Genomic DNA, 14,443 nt, shown 5'->3' with positions numbered 1-14,443 from the left:
CTGTTGCTACCTTTTTTAAGTCAAGTGTTTTTGTGGTGGTTTTCTTAAGGGTGGTTACCATTAAGTAATGAAAAGGGTACCTACCATATTCATTGTAGTACCCTATCTTATAAGTATTTCTGCACTTCATTGTCCTTTGCTACTGTTAATCTCCATCCTCTCCCCCCTTTTTTTCCTTTGTTGTCACAGTTTAAGTTTGGTTTTATTGTGTTCTTGGTGGAGCTGTTACTTGTGGTGTTGTTTTCTTTTGTTCTTTGAATCTGGTTGGAAAACCCCCTTTAGTATTTCCTGGAGTGGGGGCTTTCTGTTGATAAATTCTCTCATCTTTTCTGTATTTGTGAATGTTTTTATATCTCCTTCATACTTGAAGGATAGCTTTGATGGGTATAGTATTCTTGGTTGAAAGTTCCTCTCTTTCAGGGCTTTAAATATTGGGGTCCACTCTCTTCTAGCTTGTAGAGTTTCTGCTGAGAAATCTGATGATAATCTAATAGGCCTTCCTTTATATGTTGTACTCTTCTTTTCCCTGGCTGCCTTGAGAATTTTTTCTTTGTCATTGGTTTGTGTCATCTTTATTATGATGTGCCTTGGAGTGGGTTTGTTGGGGTTAAGAAAACTCGGTGTTCTGTTTGCTTCTTGAATTTGAGGCTTTAGTTCCTTCCACAGGCTTGGGAAGTTCTCGTCTATTATTTGTTTGAGTATATTCTCCATTCCATTTTCTTTCTCTTCTCCCTCTGATATACCTATTATTCTTATGTTATTCTTTCTGATGGAGTCAGACAATTCCTGTAGGGCTTTCTCGTTTTTTATTATTTTTGAGTCTCTTTCTTCTTCTCTCTGTTGTGCCTCAAGTTGTTTGTCTTCTATTTCACTAATCCTATCCTCAATCTGGGCTGTTCTGTTAGCTAAGCTTGTTATCTCGTTTTTCAGCTCGTGAATTGAGTTTTTCATTTCTGTTTGATTTGTTTTAATAGTTTCAATTTCCTTGGTAATATATTCTTTGTGTTCATTGAGTTGTTTTCTGATCTCCCTATATTGCCTTTCTGTGTTTTCTTGTATATCTCTGAGTATTTTTAAGATTTCTATTTTAAATTCTCTGTCATTTAACTCCAAGGCTTCCAATATGTTAAGTCTTTTCTCCATAGATTTTTCCACATCTATTTGTGTTACCTCTCTTTCTTTTGTATCCATAATATTCTATTTCCTCTTTCTTATTGGCATCTGAGGGTGGTCTTGTTGATAGCACTAATTAGAATTAATAAAGAGTAAAAAGTAAAAAAAAAAAAAAAAAAAAAAGGTAAAACACCCCACAAAAAAAAAACAGTAATAATTTATTATTTCCCCCTTTTTTTCTTTCTTCTCTTTCCCTCCTCTCCCCTCCTCAGGGAAATATCATGCCTATAATGGAGGGCCTGATTTGGGGTGAAGAGTTCAGGGGGCAAAAAAAGGGAATAGGGACCTACTCAATGCAAAAAAAAAAAAAAAAAAAAAAAGGAAGAAAATTTTAGACAAGCATAAGATGATTTGCTTGTAAGTGATGGTCAACTAAGAGATATAATGAGAGGGATAAGAGGGAACCAGAAAAAAGGACCAAAAAAAGAATAATAAAGAAGAAAAAAATAAAAATAATAAGTAAAAATCTGTTGTATTAAGTGGAGCGAAGACTAAATACAATGGAGACCTTGGGTTGGGAGGACCCAAAATGCCACAAAAATAAACAAACAAGAAAAAAACAAAAGCAAAAAAGAAAAATAAAGCCAAAAAAAGCCTTGAGTCCCAAATTAACTAATTTGTTCGTGATTAAGGATTAAATGGGAGGAAAGTAAAACGAGAAAAGAAAAAACGAATAGAAAGGAAAAAATAAGAAAAAGAGAAAAACGAAGGAAGAAATAAAAAAGGAAGAGAAAAAAAACAAAATAAAGCAAAACAAAAAAAAAAAAACAAAAGAGGAGAGAGTGAGAGTTAAGTGTTTTGGAGTATAACCTTAAAGGAGGGTGAGGATGAAGAAGAGAAATAAAATGTAACACTCATGGGTAGTGTAGTTCAAGAAAAGGGAAGCATAAGATGGGCAGAGAATAGAAGGACCGAGGTGGAGGAAATAAAGGCAATAAGATAGAAGAAACAAACAACAACAACAAAAAAATTAGTGGAACAAGTTGTAAAGTCTGTGGATTTTTCTTGATTTTGAGAGGTTAACTTCTTCCTTTTTCTTTTCTCTCCCTCTTCCTGGTCGGTGACTCTGTACCCCAGGCTCTGCCCCTGTGTCACACTTAGGTAGGGATTTGCAGTTGATGGGATTCTATGGCAATGTCATATAATTGGCTTTAGTCTTGCTGGTAGTCAAGGCTTGTTGGCATTTGCAGGGTCCAACGATGAGAGAGTTTGCTTTCCTGGATTCTCTCTCCTAGTCCCCCCTTCCTGAATTAGCAGCCTGGTGATCCAGCAAAAGGCTGCAACTGCTTCTGCCTGGGGAGTAAGAGTCTCAAAGAGCTGGGAAATCCCCACTCTATCCCCACTCAGTGCAAGGCTTTGGGAAAGGCTCTGGCAGTCAGGGCCTCCAGTGTAATCAGGCGGGGGTGAGAGTCAATTGTTGTCAAGGTGACTGTTCAGCACCTAGCATTCAGTTGGACCTCTCAACCCAGGCTTTCCACACTTTGTAGCCTGTTTTGGCTGGGAAGAAGAGGCACTAGTCTCTGCTTGCGACTATTGTAGTATAGATCTTATTATCTGCCAAGTCCCTCTTGTTAGCGTTTATCCCTGTATATGGAGGCTCTATCAATCAGAAGTTGCCCCCGCCCCTTTAGCGAGAGGCACTAAAAAATATCATGCCTCTTGTCTTGGGTCGCTGAACTGAGAGAGATCTTTTCAATTAGAACCGAGGGTGCGCAGATTTCATGGGTTAAGCTAATTTCAGTGATTGGGTCGCAGCTGTGCTCCCGAAGGTATTTTAGGCTGCCTGCGCGCGCCCCTCCCCCAACACTTGATTGTTAGCTTGAATGGCTGGGTGAGGTGCCCCGCCCACGGAGAGAATCTCCCAAGTAGAAGACCACCCTGGTGCCTCTCCTGCTCACCCTGCCGCTGGCGGCTGGATCGCACCAGGCGCAGGATAATGGGGCACCCTGGGTGTGCGGGCCAGTAGGGCGCTCTGGGCGTGTGGAATGCCCAGGGCACGCGCGCGAATGGGGTGCTCCGGGCACCGGTGGCTGGCGACTCTCACTCGCAGTGCGCGGGCCGCTGGGAACGTTAGCGGTGCTCGCTCTGCAACTGGACCGGGCGCGCGCCGGCGGCTGCTCGCTGCTTCCGAGTGTGGGCGGTGCTCGCTCTGCAACCGTACCGGGCGCGCGCCCGCGGCTGCTCGCAGCTCCCGAGTGTGGGCTGACTCACCACAGGCGCACTCCCTCACGGCTTGAATGAATGCTGCGGTAGCTTCCTCCACACCCTCGTCTCTCAGATTCAAGTGATAACAGTCCTTTCGCTATCAGTTTGTGTGGAACTCCGGAATGCTCCGAGGATAAATTTTTCTGTTTCTAGTTGATAAATTTGTTGTGATTTAGGGGAGATCTGTTGGACGCGCTGCTCACGGCGCCATTTCCGTGACGTCACTCTTATTGATATCTTTGATGTGATATTGATGTTATTAGGTGTGAGAAAGAACTCCTTAACTTTAGATATTTGCAGACAAAATTATAGGAGATCGATGATTTAACAGAAAACAATTAAGGCTGAGAAAATAGTGCTTAGGGGTATAGGTGAAACTAATTGAGCCATTTGTTAACAATTGAAGCTGGATAATGAATAATAGAGTTCCTATGTTATTCTTCCTAATTTGCATATATTTGAAATTTTCCATTAAAAATTTTTTTTCAAGAAGAATATACAGAGATTTAGAGTTACCAAAACAACCTCCATACTCCAATTATTAAATAAACCTCTTTCCTTTTTGTAGTTTCAAATGTTCTATGTATACATTCCATTTTTTCAGCAGAAAAATAAAATGGTTGCCTGACCAGGCGGAGGCGCAGTGGATAGAGCATCAGACTGGGACACGGAGGACCCAGGTTCAAGACCCCAAGGTCGCCAGCTTGAGCGCGGGCTCATCTGGTTTGAGCAAGGTTCACCAGCTTGAGCCCAAGGTCACTGGCTTGAACAAGAGGTCACTAGGTCTGCTGTAGCCCCACGGTCAAGGCATATATGAGAAAGCAATCAATGAACAATTAAGGTGTCACAACAAAAAACTGATGATTGATGCTTCTCATCTCTCTCTGTTCCTGTCTGTCCCTATCTATCCCTCTCTCTGACTCTCTCTGTCTCTCTAAAAAAATTAAAAAAATAAAAGAAAAAAAATAGAATGGTTCAAGGAAGATGACCTAGGCTGATCAGGAGAGAAGGGAGTGGGTTGATGAGAGGATGACTCAGGCAGCCATGTTGGAGGAGAAGGACTGGTTGGAAGGGTGCTTTCGGATAATAGTTGGTTCTGAACAATGTGAAATAAGTAAGTGTGAAATGGACCCAGGACAGTCATGACCGACATGTGTCACTCTTTGCTGTCTTCAGCAGTCTGGAGCCAGAACATGGGTCTGAAGGGCAGGGCAAGAATGAAGTCTGTATCTGAGACCAGAGTCATAGAAGAAACTCAAGAGCCAGTGTTAGCCAAAGTCTTCAGAGAGAACTTAAATTAGGCCAGGAAGACCAACTTCAGTTTTTCTATCTGTAGGACGGAATCAGAGTTCAAATGGAAGCTGAAAGCAAAGATTAAATTAATTCTGAAGCCCAGAATTTAAAAGACATCCCTGGCTATTGCCTCAAATGGAATTTAAATGTCCAGTTTGCCCTTTCAGGCTATTTGTCCCACGATGCAGGAAAGACAGGTGGACTGGTCTAATGTCCTTGATGTATAATGTCTTGACCTAAGTCATAGGTCTGATGGGCTGCAAAGGGCAACATTCAAGATCAAAGTTTAAAACAGACACATTACCTTGAGCTCTGATGCAATGCCAGTTCATTCCATTCTTCAACAAGGACTTACTAAGCACCTGCTGTATGTCACGCACAGCATGCTAGGGACAGTTGGGTAAACACTGTGATAAATGCGTATGAAAATAGACAAAGACAGGAAGAAAACACAAAGCTGAACTTACTCTGTTAGAGTGGTACAATTATAAGTTATTTAAGGTTTTTTTCTATTTCCTTTAATGTGATTAAAATAGTGTTCTTTGACTTGACAATAGATGTTCTTAACAATAGCTCTGGGCTAAAAATGACAAAGCTGCTGATAAATTAGTGCTAATGTTTAAGTGATTGATAAATGGTATTTGGGGCTGTTCCTCCCAGAATGTGGACAAAGTTGGAATAATAACTATTTTCTAGTAGATTTCATGAGAATAGAAAACCACTTTGGGGTAGAGCTTTGATCAAAAGTCGCTCCTAATCTCTAGGGAAACACTGTTCACTTTTGCTGTAAGATAAAATATGCTTTCTCCCCAGAACATCGAAAGACGGTAAGCATATTTTAGTCAATAGTTTGAGTAAGTTATTTGTCGAAAACAATATAAAAATGGAAATTTCCCTTCAAAGGAAATGATCGTAATGTTTTGGCTTTACTATTAATGTGATCCCTTTTATAAAGAGAGTCCATGAGCAATGAAGTCACAGCTGGATACAGTAGACATTAAAGCAACAATGTATGAATAATTTGAACAATTGTCCAAACCTATAATAATTCTTTTTTAGGAAATCCTCTAACTAAAATAATAAATAAATAAAAACAATTCCATTAATTCCACAATTCCTCACTGCAGTTCCTCTTTATAGAATATAATTCATCTTTCAATAAAACTAATGAACATATTTAAAAGTTTAAACATATCTTCAAAGTTCCCTGAAGGTTCAGTCTCTTGTTTAATATTGACCTGTCTACTATAAGTAAATAATTCCATAACTTTCAAATGTCCTTTATAAAGAATCATCTAAAAGATCTTATCTTACACCAAAATGCAAACTAAAAAGCAGCTCCATCATTTTTTTTTTTTTTTGCTACATGTTATCACTAGGAGCTTTAAGTCACCTACCAAGACTCATGAGTAAAACCACAGCTAAAACCAAGCACGATTTTGTAGAGAGATTCAAAAGTGTTCAGGCCTGAAAAATGTATTTCTGCCCACATGACTGGCCCATGAAATACATCCCATATCTGGGCAAGTGATCAGAGAAATGCTGAAGAGAAAAAAAAAAAAAATCTTCCCACCAACCTCCTAAAACGCCTAGAACTCTGACCACTGAAAACTACTTTGGGTTAAGGCACTGCTTCTTGGTTTTTCATCCAAGAATCTCTGCTGGGAGAAGGAAGTGAGAACAAATCCCAGGGTATCTAAAGACCTAGCCCAAAGTGCTTTCCCAAAAGTAAAAATTTCCTGATTTCTCATGCTTTATTTTTAAGATACGGGGAATTTTGGTTTCCACTGTAATATATATCGCTATCTGCTTTAATAGGAAAATAATGTGGGTTTTCCCCAACTAAATTTTCAAGTAAATTTGAAGTTCCAGGAAAAATGTGTTATGTGTGTCCTGTGAATTTTTCCCAAACACAAGACAGACAGACTGGGAGGCCTGGATGGAGTTAAGGCATTAAAGACCCAAGTCAGATAAAATGGAAACGGGTTCTTTGCAAGGGAATGCATATTTAGAGTTGACTTTTTTTAAAAATCAACTATTAACATGAACATAACTCATGAACATAATAATCATGGCATGAACTGATTTATGAGAAGAACTGGCCCGTCTTCCAACAAGGCTCCAAGGGAATGAAACCCATAAGCAGAGCAGGTTCACACAGCAGAGAGGTAGGAATGCCCAGGTAGGAAAGCTGGGCCCCTAGCTATGGGGCTGATCGAGACAGAAGGACAAAGGAGAAAACTGCGACAGTTAAGAGATAGCAAGCCTAGAGTTTGAAGGAACAAACAAGAAGAGGAAGATTTCTACAAGAGAGATGGAAGACTCAGAGATAAACTTTTCCCACATCTTATGTTTATCGAAAGCAGCACCCTGACCTACCATATCACCAACAATGAAAACATAAACATCTGCTTACAGCATAATCAGTGCAATGAATTGGAAAGTGGCTGGTGTCGGTTCCTTCTAATGGTTCTCTGGAGCCCGTGCGGAATGGAACAAGGGATGAAGAGAAACAGACTCCTTCCCAGCCACAGACAGGCTTTCTCTGTACTGTTCCCACCAAACACTAACTTGCAGAGGTCATTTCTGAGGCAGCAACTATGCGGTTTGTCAGGTAACAAGAGCTAAATGAGGTCAAATGAAAGAAAACCATAACCGTGCTGATTTTTTAATACAAAAAAGAACAAACAACACAAAGTAGGGTCATCTCTGTCAAACAATTATTTCCTAAACAAAGATAAACCTGGATTCCAGAAGAACACACCCATCAACTACAGACGAACGAGCCCAAAAGATGACGAAGGAACAAAGCCTGGAGTACAGTTACAGAGTGGCTCTCACTGTGATTTATGCACGTTCCAAAGCACAACAAGGACTACACAAACAAGAGAGCAGTTCTTACAGGCCTGAGATTCCCCAGGATTGGAGTGATATAGCATGCTGACTCACTGCGCAAGGCTCAGGCCGTTGATCCTTCTAGATACAGGAATGTATCTGTGGAACGAACATACAGTGACGGGAAATGGTTTGACTTTGGGTGATGGGTGCACAACACAGTCAGTGGTTCAAATGCTATAGAGATGTTCACCTGAAACCTTATACTCTTATTGATCAATGTCGCCCCATTAAATTTAATTTCTAAATTAAAAAAAAAAAGATGTATGTTAACTGCCCTCTCTCCTCTTTCTCCCCAAGTGTTCTCCGTAGTTAAGCAAACGTTTTTTTCTAGGAGAATAAAATATTCCTTGACATTTGGAATAGCAGCTTACTTGGTTTTCTTTCTTTTCAAACTTGAAGTGTATTCCCCTTGAAAGCAAGGACCACCTCCCCCCCCCCCCCAACTTCTCTATTTATTTCTCTGTGTCTCCTCCAGTCAGTGCCCTGTATAGAGAATCCAAAAATTCCCAACTGGTTTTGCAACCCTACACAAAAGACATCACAAGAGCCTTAAAACACTGTTACTTTAAAAAGTAATAAAGACAATTAGTTCCACCTTGGTATCGAAATTAATTGCCTGCTATATAGCACTATTTTGTAAAAAGATACAAAATGTCACAATTTTTTTTTAAATAGTCAGTAAAGCTGGTTTCCCCCAGACAACGGGATTTTCCCATTCCAAAAATGTAGGGAACCACCACAGTGGCCTCTGCCTGCCTATCTGTGCAGAAGTCCTCAAGGCAGCAGATGTACCTTCCTCTGAGGTTCCCTGCGTTCCACACCAGGGCACAGGCAGCCGCCTCCGGCCCCGCAGGCTGTCACCACCGGCTGACCTTAGCAGAGCAGCCTGCAGCCCCAGGACTGCCTTTTCTCACGGCCCCTGCTCTACCCTTCCCCTCAGAAGGCAAGGCTGCTCCCTGACCGTTTTCTGTCTTTCACAGCTCTGGGACGGGTTAATTCCCTGAAGATAAACCTTCTCTCCCCTGCATACACACATCTACATAAACACATTTTTCCCCACTTTAATTCTTGCCCAGCTACCTCAGAAAAAGCAACTTGGCTCTGTAATGGATACTGTGACTTCAGGACTGAGGACCAACCTTGCCACCCCTCATGCCCCAAAGGCTGGGCATTCTAGTGGCCCAAGGCGGGCATGGCTGTTCCTTTCCAGGGGTCACTCTCAGCTCAAGATCACGTTCCCTCCCCAGGAGTAGCCCATATCCAGAAACTGGTCAGTGACTAGATATAAATCTTGGTCTCTTGCAAATACCATTTATTATTTATACTGGTGTGCCATTGAGTCGTGTGTTTTTTGTGTGCGTACAGAGAAATCAGTTGAGCCTATTCTCTCTTGAGAAACATTTATGAAATGAAGACTCCGGAGAGACAAGCTCTAATGTCTCAGCTTAAACATTCTGTGAGTCTCTGTCTTATACCACAACCACTCACTGACACAGTGATAAAATCATACAGACAAATAGGTTGCTACAGAAACTTGTTGTAACACAAAGTAGAGGAATGTATAAAAACATTTCTTCTTTTGTCTTTAGCTGCAGGTGATATTTAAGCTGAAGTTCTAAGCCATCTCAGGGAGTTACTCACTTTTCCCAGGGCATCTCCCATGTATATAGTGGGTGTATATGTTAATATACTGCTCAAAAAAATTAGGGGATATTTTATTGCTTCATATGAACTTTTTTTTTTCTTTTGTTAACCTGTTTATTTGTTTGTTTGTTTTAATTTTTCTGAGGTTGGAAATGGAGAGGCAGTCAGACAGACTCCTGCATGCTCCCGACCGGGATCCACCCGGCATGCCCACCAGGGGGCGATGCTCTGCCCATCGGGGCATTGCTCTGCCACAATCAGAGCCATTCTAGCACCTGAGGCAGAGGCCACAGAGCCATCCTCAGCGCCGGGGCAAACTTTGCTCCAATGGAGCCTTGGCTGCAGGAAGGGAAGAGAGAGACAGAGAGGAAGGAGAGGGGGAGGGGTGGAGAAGCAGATGGGTGCTTCTCCTGTGTGTCCTGGCCGGGAATCGAACCCAGGTCTCCCGCACACCAGGCCAATGCTTTACCACTGAGCCAACCAGCCAGGGCTGTTAACCTGTTTTTAACTTAATATACAGAGGTCTCAACAAGAAATCAGAAGGATAGAAGGAAAATTATTTTCTTCCCCTACACTCATGGGTTCACACCCAGTTCTGTCCCATACCAGCATTTAGCCCTTACTTCCTTCCATCAGAGCTCATATTCATTTGTTCATTCATTCAGGATATGTTGTTGAGGGTCAGGTCTGTGCTTGGAGTACTGTTCAGAGCAGTGGAGAGACAATGATGAAGGAAAAACAGTCTCTTCCAGTTCTCCCAAGGCCAATCAGCAGAAAAATACTGAAGAAAGGAAACTGGCACTGATGTTGTTGTTTGTTGTTGTTTTTTTTTTGAAACTAAAACTTTATTTCATTGTTTTTGTGTTTGTGTTCAAGATCACTTTGCCATCAGGTAGTACTTTGTAACACAGCCTAATGAGAAAAATACAGAGGTAAATCTGTGAAATAGAAGATGTATTTATGCCAAAGGAAAGCAAATGAAGGTCAAGGTACAAAGTTTCTTCATACATAGTTCAAAGAGAGAAATGGTGGAAGAATCGGCAACAATTCCACAGCATGCAACTATGTAAGCATGCTAAGTTCCAAAATCTGCACCATGGCAATTGGGGACATATTTATACTGTGAGTAGCAATTTAATTTCAGCAAAATTTCATCTGTCGCATCAAATTAATGTTGCTAATTTGAGTTTTATTCTTATTTAGTCTTGTAAATTTGTTTTGGTTTTATAATTAGAAGAGCAATAAGTATCAGGAATTTATACTTAGTTTTATATTTGCATACATGTAAGTAACATTGTCATTGTCAATAAATTAATTTAAATCCGCAATGACACTGAGGAAAAGTATTCTTTGGGTTCATATAAGCTTTGGAAACTGATTTATTAATGATGTTATCATTCCAGCTCTTAGTTATGGAGCAGCCTCTTTTATCAATTGTTTAGTTGGTCCCCGAGTTGAAAGAGATGGTCTCTTTTTGTTATCCATAAGCTTAAAGGAACATTTCTGGTCTCCTGTGTACATGGACTGTAATTTCCTTCAAATTTATCAGTTAAAAAAAAAAAAGGTCAGCTGAGAGTTGGCAAACATCTGAAAACAATAAAGTGGAAAGGAAAACCTAATTCCATCCGTTGCCTTAGGGAATGGGGGGAAGGCTGTGTTTTGTGATAACACAGGGAAACTGGGAGATACTGAAGGAGGCAGCAGTCCCCACAGGCATGAGGAGGAGACATTTTTCACATCACAGATCTAGAAGGTGATATTAAAATCTATACCTGGCCATCCTTCTGTCTCCCTATCTCAAAAACGCAGGTGAAGAAAGCAGGGTTTTATTCTACATGGTTCCCAGATGCCTGTCCTCAAACAAACCTGCCCGGGGCCATAGCAGTTGTCACCAGTCTTTGACAAAGTGAGAAAGATAATGTCAACCAGTGTTTATATAAGCATGTTGGTGTGAGTTTACCAACTGTCCTTTCCCAGAAAGAACTTCTTTGATTAGTGGTCACCAGATAGAGGCAGGGAAGGATGGGTGAAAAAGGCAAAGGAGATTAAGTACAAACTCCCAATTATTAAAATAGTCACAGGGATGTAAAGTACAGTATAAGGAATATAGTCAATAATGTTGTAATAATTATGTATGGTGCCAGGTGGGTACTAGACTTACCAGAGTGATCACTTTTGTAAGATATATAAGTGCTTAACCGCTATGTTGTACATCTGAAACTAATACAATAGTGTATATCAACTGCAATTTAAAAATAAAACTTTTAAATGAACTAAAACAAACAAATAAAAAAGAACCATTCTTTGTTCTGAAATGTGACTTTCTTGCTTTTTATGGTTGAAATGTCCAGAGAGGCATTAGTGACACACATGCTCAGAGTAAGCTTTTCCTTCAGATTAGGAATCAGACATATTCAAGACTTCTGGCCTTCCAGAAACACATATTAATATGACATAGTGGCACACTAATATTTTAAAATATGATAAATATATGTAAGCACTCTTCTTTTATAAAACTGCATCGAGTAGATGATCATCATTTCTTTTTCATTTTTATGTTCTATTTGTACATATAAACATTGTAAAGTTCATTTTAATCCTAAGGATTTTTTGGTTTTGCATTTTAGAGTTTTACTGATTCATGAAATCTGAAAGTCCAAGAACCACTGGAAAACTAGGATTTCAATTTAATTCAAATTTTATTTATTTATTTATTTTTACAGGGACAGAGAGAGAGAGTCAGAGAGAGGGATAGACAGGGACAGACAGACAGGAACAGAGAGAGATGAGAAGCATCAATCATTAGTTTTTTGTTGCGCGTTGCAACACCTTAGTTGTTCACTGATTGCTTTCTCATATGTGCCTTGACCGCGGGCCTTCAGCAGACCGAGTAACCCCTTGCTGGAGCCAGCGACCTTTGGTTCAAACTGGCAGGCTTTTGCTCAAACCAGATGAGCCCGCGCTCAAGCTGGCGACCTCGGGGTCTCGAACCTGGGTCCTCCGCATCCCAGTCCGATGCTCTATCCACTGCGCCACCACCTGGGGTCAGGCTAGGATTTCAATTTAGAAATAAAGACAATATATTTTTAATTAAAATAAACTAAAAGTTTAAGAACTGTTGAGTAGTGGCAAGAGCTTGTGACTTTGATGTAAAGAGAATGGGATTTTAACCTGAGATCCACCACTGGCTACACTACTTTGAAAAAGTTATTCTTCCAAAGCTATAGGCATCTCATATACAAAATAGAGATGATAGCATCTTTCCTCATAGAGCCACTTATGAAGATTAATGAAAAAATACATAAAGTATCTGAGAACTTAATAGAAGTTACCATCATTGGTAACTATCAGCCTTTGGTTTTCATACATTCAATATGAATTCAGCATCCAAGACACTTAATTGAGTAGACTCAACATCCTTTAAAATCAGAGATAAAGCACAAGACTGTAATTTCCTACCTAACCAGTTACTTTATTTTTTCTGGACTACACAAGACTCTGTGTACACAAGAACTCAAAAAAAAAAAGAAAGAAAGAAAAAAAAAACCTAAAGAGAAAGACATTAGAATACCTAATGGTATTTTTGCCTACAAGATATCAAGCAATCAGTTAAGCTGATATTTTTTAACTTCATATGACATCACTTCAGACAATAGCTCCTAACATTCTTTGATGTCATCTAACCAGGCATGTACCTGCTGGGACAAAACAATTCACCATGTTTCTAAAAATAAGTTGGCAACATTAAAAAAAGAATCTTTAGAGAACCAAAGAAAAACAGGAATTAGGATTTTTGTCCATAACAATAAGAAATGCCTACTTATAATCAGATATATTTATGTGGTTAAAATTTAATACAGGAAGTTTACACATTTAGATGTATCATTTGAAACCTCTGTAAAGACATTGTTAGTGGACAGATATTCTTCATTGGTCTTATTTACCTAAGGGTTTTGTTGTTCTTGTTTTTTAATGATTAATAGGGCTAAGCATAAGCTAGCTTCTTTAAAAAACATATAGATGTTAGCAGATGTAAGTTGAGGAAACTATGTGTTCTTCCTTGTTTGAATAATGTTCAGTGTTGGTTTTTTAGACATTAGGAAAATAGCTCAATTTCATTCTAAACAGACTGCAACTGAGAAAATAATACAAGACATTGTTTTGTTTGCCTGGAGATTTGAGAATTCTGAAAGTTTGTGTGGGTTTCATGAGTAAAAGAATCAAAACTCTTTCTCTTTACTGACACGTCACATTAGCTGCTCCCTACATCAAAACAGGGCAAGGTACAAACTGGAGTCTTGAAAAGGCATATTTCTGACATGTTCTTCATGCATATGTTTTCAATTCAACAAGTTACTCATTTAGGCTTAGCAAATAAGCCTCTTATCCGTTCCCTCCTTCTTCTGAGCTGTTTCCCTTTTCCCTTGCAAACTACAGTGGCTTAGCAACTAATAAATGAACCCTTACTAGAATATATTTTGACCATTAAATATGTATTTACTATGGCTTAATTACTATTCATTATAAGTTTATACACTTAAAAACCATCATTCTTCTCTCCCCTTCTCCCCATCCACTGGTAACCACCAGTTTGTTCTCTGTTCTTTACAGGTTTAACTTTTTTTGATTTCACATATAAGTGATATCATACAATACTTGTCTTTTTCTGACTTGCCCAGAGAACTGTATTAGGTAAAAACCGTGAGCTCTGCAGAGAAGGCCAGAACAGCTACCCTAACCCCAAGATAACTTCAAAACAAGGGCAAAAAAAAAACAAACAAACAAACAAAAAAAAAACAAGGGCAATAGGGAGAATTGTCTGCACTTGACTGCATAGCCCGTTCACCTTGGTTCTGTTACCCCTGCCCGAACCCACAGTGGCATAGCTTCACTCCCTTCATTCAGCTACAAGTACTTGATTTGAAGCCCAGCGTTCCCTAGTCATACATCCTGCAAACTTGTATGAATCTATGAAAATTGATCCTTGCCTTGAGCCTATTTTTTTCTTTGAAGGGATTTAGCTGATTTCAGATATACTTTCTTTTTTTTATATTGAGTAAATTTGAAGTGTAACATTGTTTAAGGTGTACAGCCTGTTACTTTGATACATTTATATATTGTAATATGATTGCCAATGTAGTGATATTTATCACACTACGTAATTATAATACAATATTATTGTCCATATTTATTATATTGTACCTTTATTAGATCTCTATGGCTTATTTAC

Source organism: Saccopteryx bilineata, chromosome 5 (genome assembly GCF_036850765.1).
Source record: "Saccopteryx bilineata isolate mSacBil1 chromosome 5, mSacBil1_pri_phased_curated, whole genome shotgun sequence".
In the NCBI taxonomy this organism is placed as follows: Eukaryota; Metazoa; Chordata; class Mammalia; order Chiroptera; family Emballonuridae; genus Saccopteryx; species Saccopteryx bilineata.
This window is presented reverse-complemented; position numbering follows the sequence as displayed.